Source organism: Pteropus medius, unplaced genomic scaffold, assembly GCF_902729225.1.
Source record: "Pteropus medius unplaced genomic scaffold, Ma_sr-lr_union100, whole genome shotgun sequence".
Classification (NCBI taxonomy): domain Eukaryota; kingdom Metazoa; phylum Chordata; class Mammalia; order Chiroptera; family Pteropodidae; genus Pteropus; species Pteropus medius.
Window position 1 is genome coordinate 16,914,541 of NW_024354500.1, and position 13,924 is coordinate 16,928,464.

General features: G+C 37.2%; 1 pseudogene; it reads left to right on the forward strand.

The window, feature by feature from the left end:
- The window catches only part of LOC120595042 (E3 ubiquitin-protein ligase TRAF7-like), a 112,411-nt pseudogene extending 106,517 nt beyond the window's left edge, over positions 1-5,894 (forward strand).
- Positions 5,895-13,924: the final 8,030 nt, after the last annotated feature.

Consider the following 13,924-nt stretch of genomic DNA (forward strand, 5'->3'; position numbering starts at 1 on the left):
GATGAAATAGGAACTTCTGATTTACTGTAGGTGGGGATGGAAATTGGCATAAAATCTATCAGTAGAAAATGAAGTATACAGTAGTTATTCAATGGAATATAATATAGAATTAAAATGAATAAATTAATGTATTAAAATGAATAAATCTGAAGAATATTATGTGGACCATAGATGTAAGCTGTAAAATGACATGTATAATAAACTACTTATGTAACATTTGAAAACTTGTAAAAATAAATACTGTATATCAGTTATGGATATATACTTGCATGACAATATATAAAAACATATAGGCTTAATGAACACCAAATTCAAGTTAATGGTTAATGGTTACCTTTGGGAATGGGAGAGAATTCATTCGAGAAGAATTTCAATTGTGCCTGTAACATTTCTGTTAAAAACGTAAAGCAAATATAGAAAAACATTAAGATTTTATAAAGCTAGACAGTGGCTATGTATGTTGATATATCTTTATTTTATTATTCTCTAGCTATTCTCTGTGTTTGAATTATTTCGTAGTTTATAAAGAGAGAATAAAAGTGAGGAAGTGAAAACAATCAATATAGACGACTTGAATAGTTTTACTGTGAAGGGACGGAGATATGGAATGGTAACTTAAAAGGATTAATATAATTTTTTTTTTACTAAAATGATGCTAGAGTATTTTGTATGTTGATATGAATAATCTAGCATAAAGAGAGAAACTGACTGAAAAGAGAGTGGACAAACCAAAGGAACTAAGTCCTTAAGCAGCAAAGCAAGACAGGAAACTAAGCTTAAGTGAAAAGACTCATTGTTCACAAGCAGAGCCATACTCTCTCCCTTGTTATAAGGAGAAAAACAAAAAGATGAAGGCAGATGCAGGTAGGTTGGAGGATTTGATAATGGAATATGAGGGGAGCTGAAGCACTGCCTATCTTACTACGGCTATTGGCTATTTTCTTAGTAAAACTGGAGGGCAAACAGGTGGGATCTGTTTGAGCAGGTTGTCAAGGTGGAAATATTAAGAGTGATGAGTAATTTTTCTAAGTATGGGAAAAGGAATTTTTACAGGAAACTCATAGAAATAAATTCTAACTAACCTAAGCCAATTTGGTTAAACACAAGTATGTTAATTTTAGTAGATAATAATGGGAACCAGAAATTGAAAGTAAGTGAGAGTTTGCTAGTCCCCTACAACCTTATTACCAGGTTTTAGTAAAAGAATTAGACAAAAATCTCCCACACATAAAGACCATTATTAAGTTAACATTTTTAGTTAACAGACCCCAAACATACCATATAGCCTGTTCTGTAAGCCCAGTAAAATCCCTTATTGGTGCTACAATCATGCCTTGCATGGAAGGTTCCTTTGGAACAGATGTGACAATATTCTAGAGGCAGAATGCAGTTACCCTAATGGTCATCAGCAAGCCAACAAGAATCCTCCAGAGATGGCTAGGCACAGGACTGTTAGGGATGAAGCTTCCTACTTTATCTTATTGGTGAAGGATGACTTAGTAGACTCATACCAAGACAGCAAGTGTTTCTAGAATATTTTAGTTAATTCACAAATTTTATCTATCACTAATCTCACTAGTGAATACCCATTTCCAATATCCATTATCCAATTATCAAGCCACTAATTTCACCAATAAATAACAGTATTTATCTTCCATTATGCTAATATTTTTAAATCTGGTGTTAATTGAAATTAAAGATTATTGAAGATTATAGTAGCTATCTCTGAAATGTGGCCTTTTTGTTAAATGTCAACCATCCCCTCCTTCCCCCTAGAGGATTATGTGCTGTGACCAGACAATTGGCCATACCTAGATTGTAGCTCGGATTCACACAGGCTAACACATATAAACACGTGTGCACATGTATACCTATGTCAAAATATTTTAAAGTGAAATATAGGCATTATCTTACGTAAAGTAAGATTCAGATGTTGTTGAATTCTCATTTGAAATTTGAAGTCACAAGCCTCACTCAGCCAATAGACAGTTACTCAGTGTGAGATCCTAGTTCGTCATCAGAGACTAGACTTAAATCATTAACTATGAGACATTTAGAACTTCCTAAGCCTCTGCTTCAGTTTCCTCACATGCAAAATGATAATAGTATCTACCTAATCTGTATAATATGTGAATAAACTAAACAAAGTTATCTAATGTTTCTTATTATGGTTAGTGTTTTGGCTAACATCTTTTGGCTAATATCGTTTTAAAAGGTATTGAACTGGTAACTCCATTTCATTAGCTCTGTGTACATTGTATCACTTTTAGATGATATAATGGGCAAATGTCTGTGTGTTTCAAGCTCAGAAACTCCTTTGAGTCCTACAAAACTGAAGCAGTTCTGGAAACCTCTTTTCAGGATAAGTGCTTCTTAGGCAGACAGAGTACCTGCTCCTGGGAATTTTGTGCTAAGAGGTTGGTGCCCCACTCACATCCATTTCCTGCCTTGAACTCTGCTACAAATGCACATTTCTCTCCTATGCTTCCTGCTCTGCCTATAAACAATCCTTTAAAAAATGTGCTTTGTATTTACAATAGCCAAGATATGGAAGCAACCTAAATGCCCATCAACAGATGATTGGATAAAGAAGTTATGGTTCATATATACAATGAAATATTTATCAGTTATAAAAAGAAAAAAGAAAAAAAAGAAATCCTATCATTTGCAACAACATGGATGGACCTATAGAGGTGATTATGCTGAGCGTAATAAGTCAGTCAGAGAATGATAAATATCATATGATTTCACCGACATGCAGAATCTAAGGAACAAAAAGAACAAGCAAATAGAAAACAGACCCACAAATATAGAGAAAAATCAGGTGATGACCAGAAGACGGGGGTTGCTGGAAGAAAGTGGTGGAGAGTTAACTAAGTACAAATTTGTAGCTGATAGATGGTCTCAAGGATGAGGAGCATGGCATAGGGAGTGCAGTCAGCAGTAAGGTAATGTCTATGTGCAGAGCCCAAAGGAAGATAGAGTAATCAAGGGGATTGTTTCATAAACTATATAAATGTCTAACCAATGTACTGTATACTTGAAAATAAAAAATAAAATAAAATAAAATGTGCTTTGGCTCAGCTAGCTTGTCAAACTAATTCTCTCTCATCTTTCACTGCTAGACTATATAAAGAGAAGTCTCACTCATTGTCTCTTTTCTACTACCCAATTAGTCTGTAATGCACTGCAAGCTGACTTCCTTCTCTATTATGCTACTGAAATGCTCTCTCAAAGGTCATAGATTCCTCCCTATCACCAATCCAATAGTGTTTCCTCAGCACTCATCTTCTTAATTCTCTTTGCAGCCCTTGACCCTGCTAACCTTTCACTCTTCCTCGGTCATCTAAGTGTGCAAGCAATGAGTACTGGAGGAATTCAGACCTCAAAAATAGTTCAATAGCATCATTTAAACTGGGTTTAGTATCTATAAAATTCAAGTCACTGATAAAAGTACAACATTTATCATGACTTTATATAGAAGGAAATATTTGTAACTTGCTGATACACAACATACCTTATTGATTCTCTTAGCAGCCTGTCCTTGTTCTAATAATTATTTTGAAAACATGGCTGGTGACCAAGGGGAAACAATAAAGGAGAAGGTTGGTGCTACCCAATAGCCTTGTTGTCTCTCTAGAGCAGGGGCTTGGGCAAAAGTGCCCACTACAACCAGTTCTCCTGGGGGCCTACCAGCCCTTCCCACCCTAGGCATCACTACTGGGACCAGAATGGAAATGACCTTGCGGACCTCCTTTTCAGCAGTCACCACCAACAGCAAAGCCTATGGAACCAGCACATAAGTATGCCCTTCAATAGCACCAAAGTATGCCCTCCTCCTCTAGCACACTTGCCTACTCCCCTAGGGACAAAAAGGACAGTTTGCACCCCGTCAGCACCCTGCACCACTTTGACTCGGCCCTCTCCGGCCTCTCCCTCAACTCTGGGTCCAGCCTATCCCTGTACTCCACATCCTCGATGTCCAAAGATGAAGAGGAGCCAGAGACATTTGCGTTTGCTAAGAAGCTCTTGGTGAAGTGCTGTTGCCAACTCTGCTACAGTGTGTTCAAGGACCCTGCAATCACTACATGTGGGCACATGTTCTGTCGAAGATGCACCTTGGAGTCAAAGAAGTGTCCTGGGGACATCAAGCTGACAGTCATGGTAAACAACACTGCAGTGGCCAAGCAGATCTGGGAACTCTTCATCCACTTCAGGCATGGCAATCTGGGTGGTGAGGGCTGGGAAGCTCATCATCTTTGAAGAAGGCCCAAAGGGTGCCCCTTCACCATCGAGCCCAGCAGCTGGAAGGCCCATGAGGGCGATTGTGACTACAAGCCAGTGAAGAGCCTGAAAAACACCAGCTGCCCACTGCTCGTTAAGATAACCTATCAGCCCATCTCAAGGGGTGTGATCACATAAAGTGTTCCCATTCCAAGTAGGAGTACACATTCACTGGGTACCAGGACATATACGAGAGGTACCTGAGGATATGCTGCTTGGACAGGCTAAAAAATTCATTTAGCAGACGGTTGACAGCTTCCACAAGATGCACATGGCACTGGCCTAGAAGGACCAAGAGATTTCTTTCATACACTCCATGCTGATCAAATTCTTGAAAAGATTAACCATATGAGAAGATCTTTGAGTTCAAGTCTGATGTTCTAGACAAAAACCAGAGCAATTTCAATGAGGATCATATGGAGTTCTGGAGGGATGTATCCATGTTGAATGAGGAACCCCACATCAATACATAGCTGAACATGGGCACCCAAGGATCCTGTGACTTTCAGCAGATCTTCAAGTGCAAAGGAACCTCATGGGCTACCAGGGCCCTGTCATCTGTTCCATGGATAACCTGCTCCTCAGTGGCTCCTTTAGCAAGATAATCAAGGTGTGGGGCAACTGTACCATGTACAAATGCCCGAAGATGCTGAAGGGCTGTGACAGCATGGTGCTGGTGCTCTGCATCCAGGGGTGAGAGCTCTGCTGTGGCTCAGTAGACTGCATCATCACCATGTGGGACATCTAGAACCTGCAGAAAGGGAACATGATCTGTGCCTAGAAAACGAGAGTGCACACTAGTCTCCTTGCACAACATGCTCTTCAGCAGCTTTCTGAAGGCAATCAAGGTCTGGGACATAGTGGGCACTGAGCCAAAGTTAAAGGAACTCATTGGCCTCAGCTAATGGGTATAGGCCCTGGTAGCCACCCAAAGCTACCCATACAGCAGCTCCTACCAGACAATCAAGATCTGGAACATCCAGACACTCAAATGCATCCATGTTCAACAGATGTCAGCAGCAGCATCTGTCACCATAACAAATCACCATAACAAAACTACTCTGTCACCATAACAAATCACCACATCGTCTGAGGTACCTAGGAGAACTGCTTGCAAGACAAGTAGCAAGTGCAGACCCTAATGGGCCATGTGGGCACCAAGTATGCCCTGGCAGTCACCTCATTGCCAGACCAGACCAAAGTCTTCAGCACACCCTGCAGTCTCTCAGGGTCTGGAGAGACTGAACATTTCTCTGCTGCATCGCCAGGGCAGAGTGACTAGGCTGGCTGTGTCCCAGGGCCAGCTCTTCTCAGGGGTTGTGGACAGCACTGTGAAGGTTTGGACTTGTCAACAGAGAATCCAGGCTGGGCCTTGGCTTTTCCTGGGCCTGCCCTGGGGGGACAGGCTGGCCATACAATTAGTCTCAGCTTCTCTGCCTATCCTGTGGGACAGGTGGGCAGGCTCACCCAGCCAGGCAATGCCCTCTCTGCCATATACCCAGCAAACCTCCCTTTCCTGGGCCTGTCATTGCTGCTGCCAGGTAGTCCAGCCCCTCTCTTTGGGTACCAGGTACAAGCATGGCCCGGCCCACCCTCCAGCCCTACTCTAGATGGACTGCGTTCTTTTTATTCAGCTTTACTGTTTTTAGACCGCATATAGATTTGGTTACTTCTCGATTAAAATAAAAGCAGTGCAAACTATGAAAAAAATAAAATGCATGCAGATTGACACCTTTAAGATTAAAAAAAAAAAAATTACCAGCTTTTCTAGTGTTCAGCTTACAATTGTTTTTCCCAGAGGGGAACTGGTTCGGTGTTTTCTGTGTTACTATGTATATTACCAAGCACTTGGAGAGGGGCAAGAAGGAGAGACAGGAAAGAGCCCTTGGAGAAAGGCTCACCTGCTTTGTCTCCATAAGCGGGTGGGGTCATTCAAGTTCTGCCACACCAGGATACATCAAAAAGATCTTTAAGAAAATAATGAAGATGGATGAGGATGTAGGGCCTCCTTCCCTAGGTTGCTGTCATTCATATCCTCATTAAAAATGTCATCCCAGGGCCCTACAAATGCCTTCCTGCAGTCTTGCCCTTCTGCAGTCAACTTCTGTCAGATTCCATCTGCTGCTCCTCCCCTCCTAGTGCTTGAGGCAGCCCTTTTGTTTAATTCTGTAATCTTTGGCTGACTGCCAGCCAAATGAAATGATTATCTGCATTGACCCCAATGCAGAAGATGGGAGCCCACCTTAGGTGACATTCTAACTAACCTTTGTGTTTCTATCTCTGTGTTATGTCTCTCCTTCTTAAGATATGGCTAATAATGCAGGGGACCCTCTTTGAACTACACAGGATGAAACTTGTATTAACAAGAAAGGCACTTATTCAAGACACCCAGAAATACAGACAAGGATACTGGGTTTTTATCAGAGGTAATAGAACCTATTCTCCCAGATCAAAGATTCAGTACTCAAGGCACTGAATATCTTACACTCCCAGTAATGGTTCCTGCTAAGAGTAGTTAGCCATTCTAGGTTAGTCACTGATTTTGCTGGTGATGGAAATACCTCAAGAATTTCCTTTACCTACCTGAATTGCAGAGGCAAACCAACAGTGTAAGCAAAAAGAAGCCTAGAACACTAAGCAAAAAGAAGCCTAGAACACTAAGCTTTTTTTGTCTACCAAAAAAAAGGAGCACATGATTCTAGAGATGAAAACTTTCCAGATTCTTATGTCACCACCTTACCCACAATGTCAAAATAAGTAGATGCAACATGAAGGAAAAGATTAATGCAAACAGTGAAATTTGGATGTAACTCCATATTTCATTGGCTTTTCATTCAGTGTTGTTGTGATATTGTGATTTATAAGAAATTTATATTTGATCCATGTCCTGGTTTCAGGCACAGAGCTTCCAAAACTCCTTGGAATTTCCTAAGTTATGAGAATGACAAAGGTAACTTTTATTATGTTAATGATGTGACTTAGGACCTCACCTAGTGATAGGGGCTGGTTGCCAGGGGAGCCAATCCTGTGATAAGAGGGTTGTAACTTTCAGTCCCACTTCCAATCACCAATGGGCAGTGATTTGATCAATCATGCGCATGTAATGAGGTCTTTATTTGGTTGTCCAAATCCAAAAAACAAGGTCCAATGAGCTTCCTTCCGGGTTGGTGAACACATAGAGATTGGGGCTAGAGAAGCACTCGGAGAGGGCATGGAAGCTCTGTGCCCTTTCCCCATATCTTGCCCTAAGCACCTCTTCTATCTAACAGTTCCTGAATTACATCTTTTCATTATAAACTGGTAATTTAGTAAGTAGAACATTTCTTTGAGTTCTGAGCTATTCTAGCAAATTAATCAAACCCCAGGTGGGGTTCATTGGAACTTTCAATCTATTGCCAGCGGGTCAGAAGCTCAGGTGACAACCTGGACTTTCGATTCATGTCAGGGGAATGGGGGAGGTGTGGATTTGTAGGACTGAGCCCTTAACCCGCGTGATCTGACACTATCTCCAGGCAAACAGTGTCAGAATTGAGTTGAATTGTAGGACACCCACCCAGTGTCTGAGAATTTCTTGTTGATGTAGGGAAAACATCACGTGCACGCACGTGCGTGCACACACACACACACACACTCTCTCTCTTAGAATTGATAACCAGAACCCATTAGTTGTTAATTTGTCTGATGAACATCAATTGCTTTTTAAGCATCTGTTTTCCCTGTACTAGAGAGAACATAATGCAGAGCAATAAAGAGAAGATACGTTTTGGAACCAGAGGGATCTAGGTTAAAAACCTGCTTCACCTTTACTGGTTGCATAGTTGATAAATATACTTACTATCCAAGAGCCTTGATTTCTTCATCTGTAAAGCAGAAATAATAATAGTACTTACATTATAGAGGCGCTGAGAAGATGTCACCTATGCACATAAATCACCTAATTGAGAGCTTGGCATTTAGTAGGAATTCGAAAATTTTTATCTGTTGAATAACAAATGGAATGGTTTCTTCATGATATTAACTGATTCATTTTGGCAACCATTTCTCATTCCTATTGATTTCAGAAGAGTACATCTACAGACATACTGCCCTTTAATCCTACCTTGTACATTTTAAATCTGAAATCTTTCCAGAAAATAAAGGAGAATGCTTACCTCTTTAAGAATATATAATCATTATTGACAGTCAACCAATTGAAAAAGCACTTCTAGATTAATTAACAGTGACCCATAATTAAACATAACAGTACTTAGAGAAAGACCCACTGATACCAGAAAGCATTGTTTCAGGAATAATTGTTTATCATTCTTGTTTGCTTCCTAAGTGGCAGTTATGAACATTAGTTATCCGATTTTTAATTAAAAGTGGGAAAAATTAATAAGGTAATGCTATCAATAGAAACTTTTAAATATTTGTCATTTTGATATAAATTCAATCCTTTATAATCATATATGATATAGGATATTTTTAAGAAGAAAAAGTAGTCTATACCACATTTTTCTTGAAGCAACATGTTTTATTAAGGAGGCTGTTAAGTGGAAATTGTTTTCCTAACTTGAAATTGTTACTCTCCTAGAGAAAGAACACTGATGTTTCACAACAGGATTAGAAACATAAGTATAACACATTCTAGCACATATGAATGTATATTAAAAAATTTATATACTTATTAATAAGTATGTAGCTATTTGAAACGTATAACACAAGATATACAGCAAAAAGAAAGTATTTTGTTAGCACCTACCAGCTTTCCAGTCTATATGAATGTATATTAGAAATATTTAAATAGTATTTGTATATAACTATATACCTATTCTGTTATATCATTTTACCTAGATGTGGTTATTTAAAAGTAGATTCATTTTTCACCTACTTCATTTCTCATTTTCAGATACATCGTTCTAAATAAGCTTCTACGTCAATTTGATGATTCTAATTTTCTTTAGATATCACCAAAATAAGCTGTAGTTAAAGATGAGAGCTGAAAACCCAGTACCTTATGCTACACATGTGTTTCTCCCAGTTTGTGGCTTGTCTTTTAATTTTGTTTAGTCTATTTAGCAGGGCGGAAGTTCTTCATTTTAATAAAATCCAACTTATTTTTCTTTCATGGATCATTCTCTTATTTCGTATCTAAAATCTTATTACTAAGCCAAAGGTCAAATAGATTTGCTTCTATTTTTTTTTCTAGAATTTTTATATGCTTTATGCATTTACAGGTATGATACATTTTTCATTTCTGTGTAAGGTGTAAGGTTTGTTTCTACGTCAATTTTTTTGTTTATTTTTGTGGGGTTTTGTGTATGTGTGTGTGTGTGTGTGTGTGTGTATAGCATTGTTTGTTGAAAAGACAATTCTTTCTCCCTTTAATTGCTTCTGCACTTTTGTCAAAAATCAATCTGCTATTTGTGGTCCTTCTTCTGAGCTTTTATTCTGTTCCACTGATCTTTGTTTATATTCTGTCACCAATACCACACTGTCTTGCTTACTGCAGTACAACTCTTAAAATATAATGTCTGGCATATAAAAAAAAAAAAACACTTATACGAAGAGATAAGATAATAACAACAAAAATAAAACAGCAAAAGCAAGACAATAGAAACAATCCCCATAGCTCCAGAATTTGGAATTATCAAACTATTCTTCCTCTATTAAATAAGATAAAAGGCAAGATTTAAAATTTCAGCACAGAAGTGTAAACTATAAACAAAATGAGGCAGACTTGAAAGAGAACCAAATCAAAATCCCAAAACTGAAAACACAATAACTAAAATTAAGAACAATAAATTTTATCCAGCTGAAGAAAAAATAGTGAAATAAAAGATAAGTCAATATAATGAAACAGGAGGGAGGAAAGGGGTTGGAACAACAGGAATATACAAGATACACAGATTTTATGACAAAGGTGGAACTTTAGAACAGTGGAGGAAATGATAATCTTTTCAATAAATAGTGGGATAGGCAAAAGTAAACAACAGTGCTTACAGATGTGTAGTTAAGTAGCTAAAGAATTAAGGAAAGCAAATAAATTATTATCATAGTGATTATATTTAATGGAGGAGAAAGGTTTGTGAGTGGGACCATGGATGCTTCTGGGGCACTATTAATATTCTCTGTTTTTACTTTTATATTACTAGTGTTTACTTCATAATAATTTTGTTAAGCTGAACATTTAGGTTTAAGCAAGTTTTAAAACATGGATGAATGGTAGCAGATCTAGAAAAATGAATGTTAAACTGCCAATAGGGAAAGCTCAGAAACAACCTAATTTATATATATATATGACATGCCAGATACTAGGTACTTCAGGAAATGGGAGCAAATTAATGGAAGGATGGGGTAAAAAATAGAAGGATAAATTGAAATAGCTAATAATCACTTAGAGCTCCAAATCCCCTTTCCCATTCTCTTCATTTGTGTAACTGCCTCTTGGCCACTCGACAGAAGGCTGAAGGTTTATTTTCCAGCAAGTGAAACATTCTCTAGACTACTAAATATTTGCCAGATTTGAGAGTGAGGATATTTCTCTGAAAACAGAAAGATTAAATTAAAATATTCAAAAGAATGTTAAGACTCAGGCCCCAGACCTCTTTCTCAGCTCATGTACCGATACTTTGGAAGTCAGTCTATATCCTAATATCAAGAGATTAGTAGACTTTTCTGGTATATCTGACCACCTGAAGAGGAAATAGTTAAAGATACTTACTTCAAATGTTCTAGAAAGAAGGTTGCCAAATATAGGAAATAAAAATATAGAATGCCCAGTTAAATTTGAATCTTAGGTAAGTAAATAATTTTTTAGTATGTCATATGCAATATTTGTGACATATTTATACTAAAAATTACTTATTATTTATCTTAGGTTTAAATTTAACTGAGTATCCTGTATTTTATCTGGAAACTCTAAGAAGAACATCCTAATTAGATCAACCTACAATGAAGACCACAATTGGCAAGTTCCAATCTTATGCACAGAGCTTTCTCACGGTCAATCATGGATTATATCAGCTTCTAAAATAAAAGATAGAGAACAAAAAAGAAATTAAAAATTCAGCTTGGGTGAAACAGAGCTTTACTTAAAAAGAGAATAAATTTGAATCTGTTAACTATTTTGAAGAGATAAAAGAAATTGTATCCCTAAAATTGTAAAACCATATCTTATTAAAATCAAAAATAAAAAAAAAAAATTCCAGAAACTACCAGACACAATTTCCTAGAAATTACATATGACAATAGACATTTAAAAACCAAAAATTAGTTAAAAGATTGTTTAGAAATTTTCTAGAAATCAGAGTATAAAGAGGAAGAGGAAGAGGAAAATAAAAGAAAAAATTGGTTTTAAAAGTTAAAGAACTAATTAAAGAATGCCACTATCCAAATAATATGTATTCTAGAAAAAGAGAATGCAGAAAATAAAAGATGGAAATTAAATAGTTAAATGAAGTTTCCATTAACTGAAGAACATGAATACTCAGATTAAAAGTCCTCTAAATGCTTCCATGCAATGAATTAAAATAGACCCACAATCCGAAAGATCATTATATAATATCAGAACACTGGAAACAAAGAAAACTTTTTAGAGAGGAAAAGATCCTACACAAAGAATCAGGAACAAAAAGGACTCCAGATTTTAGCAGCACTAGAAGCTAGAAGACAATGGATTAGTGTCTTCAGTATTCTAAGTGAATTTTGTTTCCAACTTATAATTCTATATCCCGTTGTCTTAATTCATTCAGGCTGCTATAACAAAAAACTATAGACTGAACCTGCTTCCTGGCTCATAGAGAACTGTCTTGTCACAGTACTTCTATGACAGAAGCAGCAAGGGAACTCTCCCATGTCTCTTTTTAAAGGGCACTAATCCCATTCACATGTGGGCTTCACCTTCGTAATCCAATCACCTCCCAAAGACCTCACCTTCAAATATCATTGCATTGGGGTTTAATTTTCAAAATATGACACAAACATTCAGTCTGTAGCACTGGCTGAACTATCAATCAAGGATGAGGATAGATGGAAACCATTTTCAAACATAAGATTTCAAATTTATCTACTGAGAACTTTCTTTCAGTAATGTACTGGAACATATGCTCTGCCAAAACAAGAGTTTAAGTTAAGAAAGAAGGCAACGTGGGATCTGGAAAACATGGGATCCAGCACAAGAGAGGCGAAGAGAATTCCAAAGATGATTGTGAAGAAAGATCTTCAGATGACTGCTGTGAACACTAACAAGAAATTAAACAATACAGCCTGGAGGGGATAAGAAAGTCTTGGGAAAGACAGATTATCTGAAGTGTTTAACCATTGGAGGAGGAAATTTACAAATCTGGGATAACATTTGGAGATAATTTATTGTTTTGTGTGTAGAAAATGAAAGAAAAAAAATGAGACAACTGCAAAAACATCATAAGGACAGCGGTTAACATTATAGGCTCCTGAAGCAGTCTCTTCGGATTCAAATCCTGGCTCTGCCACATATACCTTAGTTTCTTCAAATATAAAACAGAGATAATAATAATAGTACTTACTTCATAACATATATATATATTGAGTTATATATATAAAAATCTATGGAAATATCTAAGAATAGTGTCTATCAATCACAATATAAGAGCCCAATACATGTTTGTAATTACAATATAATTCATGCCTCAGCTATATGTAGCATGTATACAGTCACAATAATATTAAACTGAATATTCAATAAAGTGAAAATATAGTAATACTGAGGCAGATGGTGAGATAAGACGAGTACATGTTAATGAAGGGTGGGGAAAATGTGTATGGAGGGGAAGATATTATCAATACCCATTTTTGGATAATGTCTAAAAGTGAAAAATCAAAAAATAGTAGTAGAAACATACTATTTCCAGGTATAAATGAAAATACTAGAAGAATTGGCTTAAAGAATTAAATGTGATTGCCTTTGAAGGGAGATACGTCACCATTATTTTTCACAAACTTTGTAGAACTATTTGACCTTTTACGTTGTATGCATCAATAACAAATTTAAAAAATTAAAACCAGACTTAAACCAAAAAAAGTTATCTGTATGTAATGCCAGAAAGAAGGTGATTTACAATGCAATACGTTTGATGGAGACAGCCTTGCCATCTCTGGAGGCTAACACGAATTGAATGGCCACATAGTTCCAAGAACAGCAATTAAGCTCTCTTAGTAGATGTTCCTTGTGCGTGTCATTTTGGGAAACATTTGACCCCGTCAGCCTTCTTCTGTATTTAGCAGGACCTCCCCTGACTCTCTGTGTCACTGTAACAGGTGAATTACCAAGAAAAAAAGCATTCCTTCTGCCTATGCTATGGACACTTGTTAATAATGGATTTCAGGGTCCTGGAGCTAGACTGACAGATGCTCTTCCAGGAGGTTAATGAGATAAAGGTTCCTCCAGCTGGCCCTTAAGCAGAGATTACACCTGATGGGAAGATAATCAGATTATTCCAGAAACAGCCACTGCTTCATGTTCCTCATAAATTAGCATCTTCATAAAGATAAACCAAGAAGGCTATCCTCACTCAGCCGGCATCAATATTTAATTATTTTTCATATTTCTGTCATTTTTAAAGTGATATTTGGGGCTGTTCTGTGATTGTTACCAGATTGCTACCAATGCACAAAAGTCAGA